The sequence below is a fragment of the Pseudophryne corroboree genome, chromosome 6, assembly GCF_028390025.1.
Source record: "Pseudophryne corroboree isolate aPseCor3 chromosome 6, aPseCor3.hap2, whole genome shotgun sequence".
In the NCBI taxonomy this organism is placed as follows: domain Eukaryota; kingdom Metazoa; phylum Chordata; class Amphibia; order Anura; family Myobatrachidae; genus Pseudophryne; species Pseudophryne corroboree.
The window spans coordinates 491341241-491355116 of NC_086449.1; positions in this window are offsets into that span (position 1 = coordinate 491341241).

Consider the following 13876-nt stretch of genomic DNA (forward strand, 5'->3'; position numbering starts at 1 on the left):
ATTGTTAACTAAATCGGGTTATTGTTGAGCCATCTGTTGAGAGGCTCGGTTGTTTCATACTGTTAACTGGGTTTCATATCACGAGTTATACGGTGTGATTGGTGTGGCTGGTATGAGTCTTACCCGGGATTCAAAATCCTTCCTTATTGTGTACGCTCGTCCGGGCACGGTGTCCTAACTGAGGCTTGGAGGAGGGTCATAGTGGGAGGAGCCAGTGCACACCAGGTAGTCTAAGATCTTTCTAGAGTGCCCAGCCTCCTTCGGAGCCCGCTATTCCCCATGGTCCTTACGGAGTTCCCAGCATCCACTACGGACTACGAGAAATAGAATTACCGGTGAGTAAATTCTTATTTTCCCATAATGCCAAGTCAGTGGCTTCAATAATGCGCTGGTACAAAGGTTGATATATTTGTTTTCCTAGATTTTTTTTTTATTTTTTATTTTTTTTTACCGATTTACTTGGACTGGATATAGAATAACTGGTGGAAACATGCATCCACAGAAATTCTATATTCAGTGTATACAAATGAATCACTTTTTAAACACTAAAAATGTTAATTGAATATAGAAAATAGCATTAACTCTCTGTCTTCCTTAATTTTATATGCATGCTCTCTTTTTATAGTTGCTTTCTTGGAGATCTTCTCAACTGCTTTGGCTTCCAATACCACTTTTATGATCTCCTCTCCAACTGTCCCTCTTCCTACATATCCATATACATGCCCTCTCTTCTTTTCCTCTGTTGCTCTGCCTCAGCGCTGATTACCTCTTCCACTCTCCAGTCTGTGCTGTCCCACATGCTGCTCGCATACCTTAGAACAGGCATTCCCAACCACAGTCCTCAAGGCACACTAACAGTGCAGCTTTTAGTGATATTCAGGCTGTAGCACAGATGGTTACATCAAAATTACTGAGCTACTAATTAAGTCACCTGTGCTGAAGCCTGGATATCACTAAAATCTGCACTGTTAGTGTGCCTTCAGGACCATGGTTGGGAATGCCTGCCTTAGAAGCTTGAAAAAACAAACCTTTAGGTTTCCAGTGCTATAATATAGTCTGCAGGATTTGACCAACTGACCCTGGAGGGGGACTATACTAAAGGTTGATTTGCTGCTTTCTTTTTGCAGGTTTTTTTTCACATAGAAATAACATGTCAAACATTAATTCACTGACCAAATCGCTGCAAATTACCATCAGAATAACATTGGTATAAATGGAAATTAAATTACAAATTTACTAAGAATTGTGTTAGCAAAATTGCAACAAAATTTGCTAAACCAATGCACTGAAAAAAAGTAAGCGTGTTTGATGTGAAGCCTGCATGGATCTGTAAGATCCGTGCAAACATATGTGTTTAAAGTGAATTAATGGGTTCATTTTTGAAGGAAAAAAATGTAAGGTCCCCCAAGGCAAAACCAGCACCGGTCTCTGAGCTCGTCCTGGTTCTAGAGATAGAGTGAAACGGCATGGGGGCCCTCTATACTTAGTTGAACCAGCACCAGACTCTTGAGCTGGCCCTGGTTGTAGAAATACTGGGGGGTAATGTTACCCCGTATTTCCAAAAAGCGGGGTGGGAGGTGATGTTACAGCCAGGGGACATGGTTATATTTATATCCCTGGCCGAAGCATTTAGCCCCTCCAACTAATCACCCCATCTTTGGGATTCCTCGGATAGTGGGACCCCCAATAGAGGGTCACCCCTCCTGAGGATCCCCAGGGCTAGGGTGAAGCCTGGGGCTATCACTGGCACCCCTGGGCAATGGGCGCCATGTTGATAGTTAAAAGTAGAAATAATATTGTCTTTCACAGGAGGACTACAGGTCCTAGCAAACTTCCACCGCATGCTGGTACTTAGAGAACCATAAGTACCAGCATGTGGAACATTAAGGACCTGCTGGTACCTGTAGTCCCCCTGTTAAAAAAATAACAAAAAACACAAGAGACACTGTAGATAGAATAACTTTACTACATACTCAGGGTTGCTGGATAGCAATATTCATAACTTTATTCCCATGGGCAGTAAACACAGGAGTATTAAACTCAAACCGATGTGGCGTAACAAGAAGGTTAAGGCAGAAATGGATTAAAAAAAGCGGGCTTTCAAAGCATTTAAATCTAATGGAAAGGAGGAGTCTTTCAATTATTACAAGGAGTGTAATAAATGCAAAAAGGCAATAAGAGCATCGAAAATGGAAAATGAAAAGCAGATCGCTATAGAGAGTAAAACCAATCCTAAAAAGTTTTTTAAATACATAGACGGTAAAAGGTTAAAAAAGGAGAAAATCGGTCCATTAAAAGATGAATTAGGAGAATTGATAAATGATGACGAAATAAAAGCGGGAATACTGAACAAATTCTTTTCATCAGTATTCGCCAGTGAAGAACTGATGGTGGGAGTAGAGCATAACAATTGTGACAGTAATGATTCATGGATAGATACTTGTTTAAGCGAAGTAGTAGTCCGGGAGAGACTAAGCAAAATTAAGATTAATAAATCACCTGGTCCTGATGGACTTCACCCGAGGGTTCTTATGGAGCTTAGTTCACAACTAGCACGACCCCTATACTTGATTTTCAATAGTTCAATTAGATCAGGCATGGTGCCGAAGGATTGGCGTATAGCTGAGGTAGTGCCATTATTTAAAAAGGGATCCAAAAATCTTCTGGGAAACTACAGACCAGTTAGTTTAACATCTATAGTGGGGAAAATATTGGAAGGAATTCTAAGGGACGTCATACAGGAGTATCTAAAGTCCGCTGGGATTATTAGCAAGAACCAGCATGGGTTTGTGAGGGACAGGTCATGTCAGACTAACTTAATTAGCTTCCAGGAGGAAGTGAGCAATAATCTTGATCAAGGAAAAGCAGTGGATGTGGTCTTCCTAGATTTTGCAAAAGCCTTCGATACAGTTCCTCAAAGGAGACTGATGATCAAATTAAAGGAGATTGGCCTAGGAAAAACTATTTGCACATGGATAAGCAGCTGGTTGGATAGCAGGGTACAGCGAGTAGTGGTCAATGGGAAGTCCTCAACCTGGTCCCCGGTAATCAGCGGAATACCACAATGGTCCGTACTCGGACCACTACTGTTCAACATATTTATCAATGACCTAGAAATAGGCCTGGAAAGCACAGTGTCAATCTTTGCAGATGATACTAAACTGTGTAAGGTAATTAATTCAGAATTGGATGTGGAGTCCTTGCAGAATGATCTATCTAAACTTGAACTCTGGGTGTCTAAATGGAAAATGAGGTTCAATACAGACAAATGCAAGGTTATGCATTTTGGGACTAAAAACAAACTTGCATCCTACATATTAAATGGGGAACGCCTAGGGGAAACAGAGTTGGAAAAAGATTTGGGGGTATTCATTGATAATAGGCTTAATAACCATACACAATGTCAAAACGCAGTAAAGAAGGCAAGTAAGGTGCTAGCGTGGGGAATTGAGACAAGGGACTCGGATGTAATCATGCCGCTGTATAAGGTATTGGTACGTCAGCACCTGGAATATTGGGGGTAATTCCAAGTTGATCACAGCAGGAAATTTTTTAGCAGTTGGGCAAAACCATGTGCACTGCAGGGGAGGCAGATTTAACATGTGCAGAGAGAGTTAGATTTGGGTGTGATGTGTTCAATCTGCAATCTAATTTGCAGTGTAAAAATAAAGCAGCCAGTATTTACCCTGCACAGAAACAAAATAACCCACCCAAATCTAACTCTCTCTGCAAATGTTATATCTGCCCCCCCTGCAGTGCACATGGTTTTGCCCAACTGCTAAAAACGTTCCTGCTGCGATCAACTTGGAATTACCCCCATTGTGTTCAGTTTTGGGCACCATTGTATAAAAAAGACATCAGTGAACTCGAAAGTGTTCAAAGGCGAGCTACTAAATTGATTAAAGGCCTAGAAGGACTGGACTATAAGGAAAGACTTACTAGGCTGAATATGTATACACTAGAAAAGAGGCGCCTAAGAGGAGATATTATTAATATCTTCAAATATGTAAAGGGACATCACAAAGAGTTATCAGAGGAATTATTTTATTAAAAGAACACAGTTTAGGACACGTGGGCACTCGCTGCGACTGGTGGAGAGAAAGTTCAGAATGCAACGGAGGAAAGGGTTCTTCACTGTTAGGGCAAACAGGATGTGGAATTCCCTGCCAGGGAAGGTGGTAATGGCGGACTCTGTAATTGGATTTAAAAAAGGAATGGATACATTTCTGAATGAAAAAGCTATCCAAGGTTATAATACTTAAAATATCAATGTGGTTAATCCGGGGGTAACATGAGTTATAGTAGCTAACTAGTCATAAAACATTATTCAGCAAGTATGTAGAATCATCACAACTTAAAACAGGTTGAACACGATTGGTAATTTGCCTCTATTCAACCTCAAATACTATGTTACTCGTACTCCTATACTTATCATGTCCCTGATACTGCTCGGTCCACTTCTCCAGTAGGATCCGCTACATTGATAGGGTTATAAAAATCCAAACTCGCCTATGCTTAAGATGATCGGTCCTCTTCTCTAATAGGCATACAGGGGGTTAAAAAAAAGAATAATTATTACCTGAACCAGGCCAGACCTAGAGCAGCTATATGCTGGAACCCATGTACCTTCCATCATTTGCAGAGCCACCAGGCCAATCAGCAGCATTTTCTGTGGAAACAAGCCACTGATTGGCTGTGAGCAGCCTGACTGTCGCTCAGCGTTATGGGTGCAAGTACCCTAGACCAAATAAAATTCAAAAATATTAACATTTCTTCTTCAAATACAATACAAAGTATGAATCTAAAATCTTAAGTGGAAATACAAATATAACCAATTCGAAAAGTAAAAAATTGGAAAAAAATGTGTATTTAAGGATTGCATTCATTAAGTCACAAAGGGGCCACTGTTTCTATGAGGAAAAAAAAAATTATATACTTTATATTCTTGTCAAACTGTCCACAAGTTCCTGGCGGTATGTTTTGCCACTCTACCTTAAGTACAGTGACCAACTTTAACACTGAAGAAGGTACAGTCAGTCTAGAACGCTCCCATCACTCCAGTTCGACCAAGAGGTTCTCAATGGGGTTAAGATCTGGAATCTGAGCTGGCCAGTCCATCAAGGTTACTGAATTTTCAATATACGTGTCCAGAGTCACCCTGGAAACATGAAATTGCGCAGCGTACAATGATCCTCTTTTCAAACTCTTGTTAGCTCATTCTGTCAAGCCATTTCATTAGCAAATTATCTAATCCGTCTTTCTTTACATGTTTTATACCTTCACGAGCATATGTCTGCTGCAGAAGCACACCATTAGTATACTGTATTGTAATAATAATAATAATGTGTATGGTTTTATATATATATATATATATGCATATATATATATATATATATATATATATATATGGCATTCATTTTGCCGCCGGTCAGGATCCTAGCTATCAGGATACTGATGCCGCAATCCTGACACCCGGTGAAATACTAGTGGTTGGAATCCTGACTGCCGGCTGGAATCCCCACTCAGGTGGTGGTCCACCCATGGGGGAATATAGCCTCGCCACCGGGCCCGAAGTGTGGCGAGTGCAGCAAGCCCATGAGAGGACACGTTGCGCTTACCGTCGGTATCCCGGTGTCTGTCACCTGATCACCTGGATCCCGAAAACCAGCGTATAATACAGAATCCAATATATATATATATATATATATTTAATAGATTCAGTATGACATGCCAGTTTTTATATATATATATATATATATATATATATATATTTCTCTGACGTCCTAAGTGGATGCTGGGGACTCCGTAAGGACCATGGGGACCAGCGGCTCCGCAGGAGACAGGGCACAAAAGTAAAAGCTTTAGGATCAGGTGGTGTGCATTGGCTCCTCCCCCTATGACCCTCCTCCAAGCCTCAGTTAGGTTTTTGTGCCCGGCCGAGAAGGGTGCAATCTAGGTGGCTCTCCTAAAGAGCTGCTTAGAGTAAAAGTTTTGTTAGGTTTTTTATTTTCAGTGAGTCCTGCTGGCAACAGGCTCACTGCAACGAGGGACTTAGGGGAGAAGAAGTGAACTCACCTGCGTGCAGGATGGATTGGCTTCTTAGGCTACTGGACACTAGCTCCAGAGGGACGATCACAGGTACAGCCTGGATGGGTCACCGGAGCCGCGCCGCCGACCCCCTTGCAGATGCTGAAGAGAGAAGAGGTCCAGAAATCGGCGGCTGAAGACTTCCCAGTCTTCTTAAGGTAGCGCACAGCACGGCAGCTGTGCGCCATTGCTCTCAGCACACTTCACACCAACGGTCACTGAGGGTGCAGGGCGCTGGGGGGGGCGCCCTGGGCAGCAATGAAAGTACCTATGCTGGCTAAAAATACATCACATATAGCCTCTGGGGCTATATGGATGTATTTAACCCCTGCCAGGTTGTCAGAAAAACGGGAGAAGAAGCCCGCCGAAAAGGGGGCGGGGCCTATTCTCCTCAGCACACAGCGCCATTTTCCTACACAGCTCCGCTGCTAGGAAGGCTCCCAGGCTCTCCCCTGCACTGCACTACAGAAACAGGGTTAAAACAGAGAGGGGGGGCATTTTGTGTGGCGATATTATAATATATTAAGATGCTATAAGGGAAAACACTTATATAAGGTTGTCCCTGTATAATTATAGCGTTTTGGTGTGTGCTGGCAAACTCTCCCTCTGTCTCCCCAAAGGGCTAGTGGGGTCCTGTCCTCTATCAGAGCATTCCCTGTGTGTGTGCTGTGTGTCGGTACGTGTGTGTCGACATGTATGAGGACGATGTTGGTGAGGAGGCGGAGCAATTGCCTGTAATGGTGATGTCACTCTCTAGGGAGTCGACACCGGAATGGATGGCTTATTTAGGGAATTACGTGATAATGTCAACACGCTGCAAGGTCGGTTGACGACATGAGACGGCCGGCAAACCAATTAGTACCTGTCCAGGCGTCTCAAACACCGTCAGGGGCTTTAAAACGCCCATTACCTCAGTCGGTCGACACGGACACTGACTCCAGTGTCGACGGTGAAGAAACAAACGTATTTTCCATTAGGGCCACACGTTACATGTTAAGGGCAATGAAGGAGGTGTTACATATTTCTGATACTACAAGTACCACAAAAAAGGGTATTATGTGGGGTGTGAAAAAACTACCTGTAGTTTTTCCTGAATCAGATAAATTAAATGAAGTGTGTGATGATGCGTGGGTTTCCCCCGATAGAAAATTATTGGCGTTATACCCTTTCCCGCCAGAAGTTAGGGCGCGTTGGGAAACACCCCCTAGGGTGGATAAGGCGCTCACACGCTTATCAAAACAAGTGGCGTTACCGTCTCCAGATACGGCCGCCCTCAAGGAGCCAGCTGATAGGAGGCTGGAAAATATCCTAAAAAGTATATACACACATACTGGTGTTATACTGCGACCAGCGATCGCCTCAGCCTGGATGTGCAGCGCTGGGGTGGCTTGGTCGGATTCCCTGACTGAAAATATTGATACCCTTGACAGGGACAGTATTTTATTGACTATAGAGCATTTAAAAGATGCATTTCTATATATGCGAGATGCACAGAGGGATATTTGCACTCTGGCATCAAGAGTAAGTGCGATGTCCATGTCTGCCAGAAGATGTTTATGGACACGACAGTGGTCAGGTGATGCAGATTCCAAACGGCACATGGAAGTATTGCCGTATAAAGGGGAGGAGTTATTTGGGGTCGGTCCATCGGACCTGGTGGCCACGGCAACAGCTGGAAAATCCACCTTTTTTACCCCAAGTCACATCTCAGCAGAAAAAAACACCGTCTTTTCAGCCTCAGTCCTTTCGTCCCCATAAGGGCAAGCGGGCAAAAGGCCAGTCACATCTGCCCAGGGGTAGAGGAAAGGGAAGAAGACTGCAGCAGGCAGCTCCTTCCCAGGAACAGAAGCCCTCCACCGCTTCTGCCAAGTCCTCAGCATGACGCTGGGGCCGTACAAGCGGACTCGGGTGCGGTGGGGGGTCGTCTCAAGAGTTTCAGCGCGCAGTGGGCTCACTCGCAAGTGGACCCCTGGATCCTACAAGTAGTATCCCAGGGGTACAGATTGGAAGTTCGAGACATCTCCCCCTCGCAGGTTCCTGAAGTCTGCTTTACCAACGTCTCCCTCCGACAGGGAGGCAGTATTGGAAACAATTCACAAGCTGTATTCCCAGCAGGTGATAATCAAAGTACCCCTCCTACAACAAGGAAAGGGGTATTATTCCACACTATTTGTGGTACTGAAGCCAGACGGCTCGGTGAGACCTATTCTAAATCTGAAATCTTTGAACACTTACATACAAAGGTTCAAATCAAGATGGAGTCACTCAGAGCAGTGATAGCGAACCAGGAAGAAGGGGACTATATGGTGTCCCTGGACATCAAGGATGCTTACCTCCATGTCCCAATTTGCCCTTCTCACCAAGGGTACCTCAGGTTCGTGGTACAGAACTGTCACTATCAGTTTCAGACGCTGCCGTTTGGATTGTCCACGGCACCCCGGGTCTTTACCAAGGTAATGGCCGAAATGATGATTCTTCTTCAAAGAAAAGGCGTCTTAATTATCCCTTACTTGGACGATCTCCTGATAAGGGCAAGGTCCAGAGAACAGTTGGAGGTCGGAGTAGCACTATCTCAAGTAGTTCTACGACAGCACGGGTGGATTCTAAATATTCCAAAATCGCAGCTGATTCCGACGACACGTCTGCTGTTCCTAGGGATGATTCTGGACACAGTCCAGAAAAAGGTGTTTCTCCCGGAGGAGAAAGCCAGGGAGTTATCCGAGCTAGTTAGGAACCTCCTAGAACCAGGCCAAGTGTCAGTGCATCAATGCACAAGAGTCCTGGGAAAAATGGTGGCTTCTTACGAAGCAATTCCATTCGGCAGATTTCACGCAAGAATTTTTCAGTGGGATCTGCTGGACGAATGGTCCGGATCGCATCTTCAGATGCATCAGCGGATAATCCTGTCTCCAAGGACAAGGGTGTCTCTTCTGTGGTGGCTGCAGAGTGCTCATCTACTAGAGGGCAGCAGATTCGGCTTTCAGGACTGGGTCCTGGTGACCACGGATGCCAGCCTGAGAGGCTGGGGAGCAGTCACACAGGGAAGAAATTTCCAAGGAGTGTGGTCAAGTCTGGAGACTTCTCTCCACATAAATATACTGGAGCTAAGGGCAATTTACAATGCTCTGAGCCTAGGAAGACCTCTGCTTCAAAGTCAACCGGTGCTGATCCAGTCGGACAACATCACGGCAGTCGCCCACGTAAACAGACAGGGCGGCACAAGAAGCAGGAGGGCAATGGCAGCAAGGATTCTTTGCTGGGCGAAAAATCATGTGATAACACTGTCAGCGGTGTTCATTCCGGGAGTGGACAACTGGGAAGCAGACTTCCTCAGCAGGCACGACCTCCACCCGGGAGAGGGGGGACTTCATCTGGAAGTCTTCCACATGATTGTGAACCGTTGGGAAAGACCAAAGGTGGACATGATGGCGTCCCGTCTGAACAAAAAACTGGACAGGTATTGCGCCAGGTCAAGAGACCCTCAGGCAATAGCAGGGACGCTCTGGTAACACCGTGGGTGTACCAGTCGGTGTATGTGTTCCCTCCTCTGCCTCTCATACCCAAGGTACTGAGAATTATAAGACGGAGAGGAGTAAGAACTATACTCGTGGCTCCGGATTGGCCAAGAAGGACTTGGTACCCGGAACTTCAAGAGATACTAAGAAGGGACTTGCTTCAGCAAGGATCATGTCTGTTCCAAGTCTTACCGCGGCTGCGTTTGACGGCATGGCGGTTGAACGCCGGATCCTAAGGGAAAAAGGCATTCCGGAAGAGGTCATCCCTACCCTGGTCAGAGCCAGGAAGGAGGTGACCGCACAACATTATCACCACATTTGGCGAAAATATGTTGCATGGTGTGAGGCCAGGAAGGCCCCACGGAGGAATTTCAACTCGGTCGATTCCTGCATTTCCTGCAAACAGGAGTGTCTATGGGCCTCAAATTGGGGTCCATTAAGGTTCAAATTTCGGCCCTGTCGATTTTCTTCCAGAAAGAATTGGCTTCAGTTCCCGAAGTCCAGAAGTTTGTCAAGGGAGTACTGCATATACAACCCCCTTTTGTGCCTCCAGTGGCACTGTGGGATCTCAACGTAGTTCTGGGATTCCTCAAATCACATTGGTTTAAACCGCTCAAATCTGTGGATTTGAAATATCTCACATGGAAAGTGACCATGCTGTTGGCCATGGCCTCGGCCAGGCGAGTGTCAGAATTGGCGGCTTTGTCTCACAAAAGCCCATATCTGATTGTCCATTCGGACGGGGCAGAGCTGCGGACTCGTCCCCAGTTTCTCCCTAAGGTGGTGTCAGCGTTTCACCTGAACCAGCTTATTGTGGTACCTCCGGCTACTAGGGACTTGGAGGACTCCAAGTTGCTAGATGTTGTCAGGGCCCTGAAAATATATGTTTCCAGGACGGCTGGAGTCAGGAAAACTGACTTGCTGTTATCCTGTATGCACCCAACAAACTGGGTGCTCTTGCTTCTAAGCAGACGATTGCTAGTTGGATGTGTAGTACAATTCAGCTTGCACATTCTGTGGCAGGCCTGCCACAGCCAAAATATGTAAATGCCCATTCCACAAGGAAGGTGGGCTCATCTTGGGCGGCTGCCCGAGGGGTCTCGGCTTTACAACTTTGCCGAGCTGCTACTTGGTCAGGGGCAAACACGTTTGCAAAATTCTACAAATTTGATACCCTGGCTGAGGAGGACCTGGAGTTCTCTCATTCGGTGCTGCAGAGTCATCCGCACTCTCCCGCCCGTTTGGGAGCTTTGGTATAATCCCCATGGTCCTTACGGAGTCCCCAGCATCCACTTAGGACGTCAGAGAAAATAAGAATTTACTTACCGATAATTCTATTTCTCGTAGTCCGTAGTGGATGCTGGGCGCCCATCCCAAGTGCGGATTGTCTGCAATACTTGTACATAGTTATTGTTAACTAAAACGGGTTATTATTGTTGTGAGCCATTTTTTCAGAGGCTCCGCTGTTATCATGCTGTTAACTGGGTTCAGATCACAGGTTGTACAGTGTGATTGGTGTGGCTGGTATGAGTCTTACCCGGGATTCAAAATCCTTCCTTATTGTGTACGCTCGTCCGGGCACAGTATCCTAACTGAGGCTTGGAGGAGGGTCATAGGGGGAGGAGCCAGTGCACACCACCTGATCCTAAAGCTTTTACTTTTGTGCCCTGTCTCCTGCGGAGCCGCTGGTCCCCATGGTCCTTACGGAGTCCCCAGCATCCACTACGGACTACGAGAAATAGAATTATCGGTAAGTAAATTCTTATTATATATAAAACATTACAGCAGTACAGATTCATATAAGCATAGCAGCACAGGATCGGTGGCCCTGACATCCCCACACCCCCTTCTGGGTGCTAATCACCATCAGAAGTCCCATTCTGTGCTCTGAACACATTCTTAAAGGCTGATCACAGGTGCAGTTTACTTAATTAGCCTCGCTCCTGGCTGACAACTGATTGAAGCAACACCTGGACTGGACCCCTCAGTCCTGCTGCTTTTGCTCTGCTAAACCTGGACATTCCACATTAATGTCATGTTGCATTAAACTGTCCCTGCCACATTCCTCCCCCTTAGCGTCAAACACCCTGGTGAAGCTAATAACTTTTCTCTTATGTCCTAGAGGATGTTGGGGTCCACATTAGTACCATGGGGTATAGACTGGTCCACCAGGAGCCATTGGCACTTTAAGAGTTTGAGAGTGTGGGCTGGCTCCTCCCTCTATTCCCCTCCCACCAGACTCAGTTTAGAAAATGTGCCCGGAGGAGACGGTCACAGCTAGGGGAACTCTACAGAGCTTTTCTAGTAAAAGTTATTTTTAGAGTTTTTAATTTTACAGGAGGCTATTGGCAACAGCCTGCCTGCAGCGAGGGACTAAGGGGGAGAGCAGTGTCCGCCCTGCAGGGTCTGAGCCACTGTCTCCACTGACCGGACACTGAGCTCCAGAAGGGTCTGATCGTTCTCCGCCACAGAGGACCGCTCGCCTCAGCAGCATGCTGCCAACTCCTTACAGAGCTGAAGAAGTGGTGAGTGAGTCACCGACCCCCCTAGCAAGCGGGGGGCCGGTGTGAAGATGGCTGCAATGGGGAGGGAGAGCAGTATTAACTGCACTCCTGTGAAGGTTCAGAGGCACATGGTGCAGCGCTGTGAGGGGTGCCCTGAGCCAGCGCTTACCCCCACACTGGTCCACAAGTCTGTCGGGGTCCGCGGATCTCAACCAGCAAGTTTTACCTCAGGCCAGTATAATCTATGAAGAGCGGGAAGACAGCACCATTAAGGGGGCGGAGCTTCTCAGAGCGGACCCAGCAGCGTTCCAGCGCCATTTTCCTGCCTGCACAGTGCTGGATGGAAGAACAGGTCCCTCCACAGCAGCTCCAACTGTCAGTACACGGTACCAGGGGGCTGTAGAAGGGGGAGGGGAGGCTGTAAACTGCCTGTGTCTCCTATTAAGGGACTCAGTCTGCGCTGACAAGGGGTCTCCCTTTGCTGAAATCGCTGTGTGTGGGTTGGCTCCGATCTCTATGTCTCTCTTGCCATTCCTGGGGGGGAAACTCTGTCTGCCCCCACGTACGTACGTGCGTGCGTGCGTGCGTGTGTGTGTGTGTGTGTGTGTGTGTGTGTGTGTGTGTGTGTGTGTGTGTGGTGTTTGATAGTCTCCTTTAGCTATGTCCAGGGACACTGTGTCATATGCTGCAGAGGATTTATCCTCCCAGGATGATCCCATTCCATGTAATCAGGATATCACTGGTTTAGCACAGATACCAACAAGGGAACCAGAGTGGTTTTCCTCTATCAAATCTTGGATTTCTCAGATTTCTGACAGGGTTGCAAGTAATGAATCTGCAACCCAGGTATTACAGAGCTCTATGGCAGTATGGCCTGGTTCTGGTACCTCAGGACGCCAGGGACGTGCAGTCAGGGGAGGCAGTGCCTCCCCTGTCATAATGATTAAGATAATACAAAGAAGATGCATATGGCACATATTCTGTGCCATATGTATCTTCTTAATATTATTCTTAGTGTTGCTGTTTTTTATATGTGTTTGGGAGGCACCGATCGTGGTGCCTCCCGTTGTCACTGGGAAAAGTATGGGGGGCGGGCACGGGCGGCGACTAGCCATGGGCTGTAAAAGCCCATTGAAAATATATGGGAAAGCGGCACCATTAGTGGTGCCGCTTTCATACAGGGACGTGCTTTCAACCTATGAAAGCACGTCCCTGTCAGTGAGGCCACAGTGATTGGCCAGCGGATCCGTCATTGGATCCGCTGTCAATCACTGTGTCGGCGACGCTGGCGGAGGAGGTGCGGGCGGCTGGATGCGGCGATGATGCGGGCGGCGGGATGCGGCGGTGGAGCGGGTGTCGGCGGTGCGGGTTGCGGCGGCGGCGTAAATTACCTTTATCCTGCAGAGTTTGGCAGCGGAGCGGTTCCAGTTTCAAAAATGGCACCTCAGCGTCATTTTTGAAATTCAAGATGGCCGCCGCGAGCCAATCACGGCTCGCCGCGTCATCGCCCCGCCCCCTCCGGCTGACTTATATAAGTCAGCGCGAGGCGGAGGAGAGTCAGTCCGACGGCGGAGGAGGAGCTGTGAAGAGCTCCTGAAGAATGAAGATGCCGGAAGTCCTGGCTGGGCGGCGGCTATGCAAAAGAGCTTAGCAGCCGCCGCCCACCAGGTGAAGACGCTAGAAGCCCTGGGGAGGTGGCGCCCCGCCCAGGTGAAGACGCCAAAAGCCCTGGGAAGGCGGCGGCCACGCAAAAGAGCTTGAAGGCCGCCG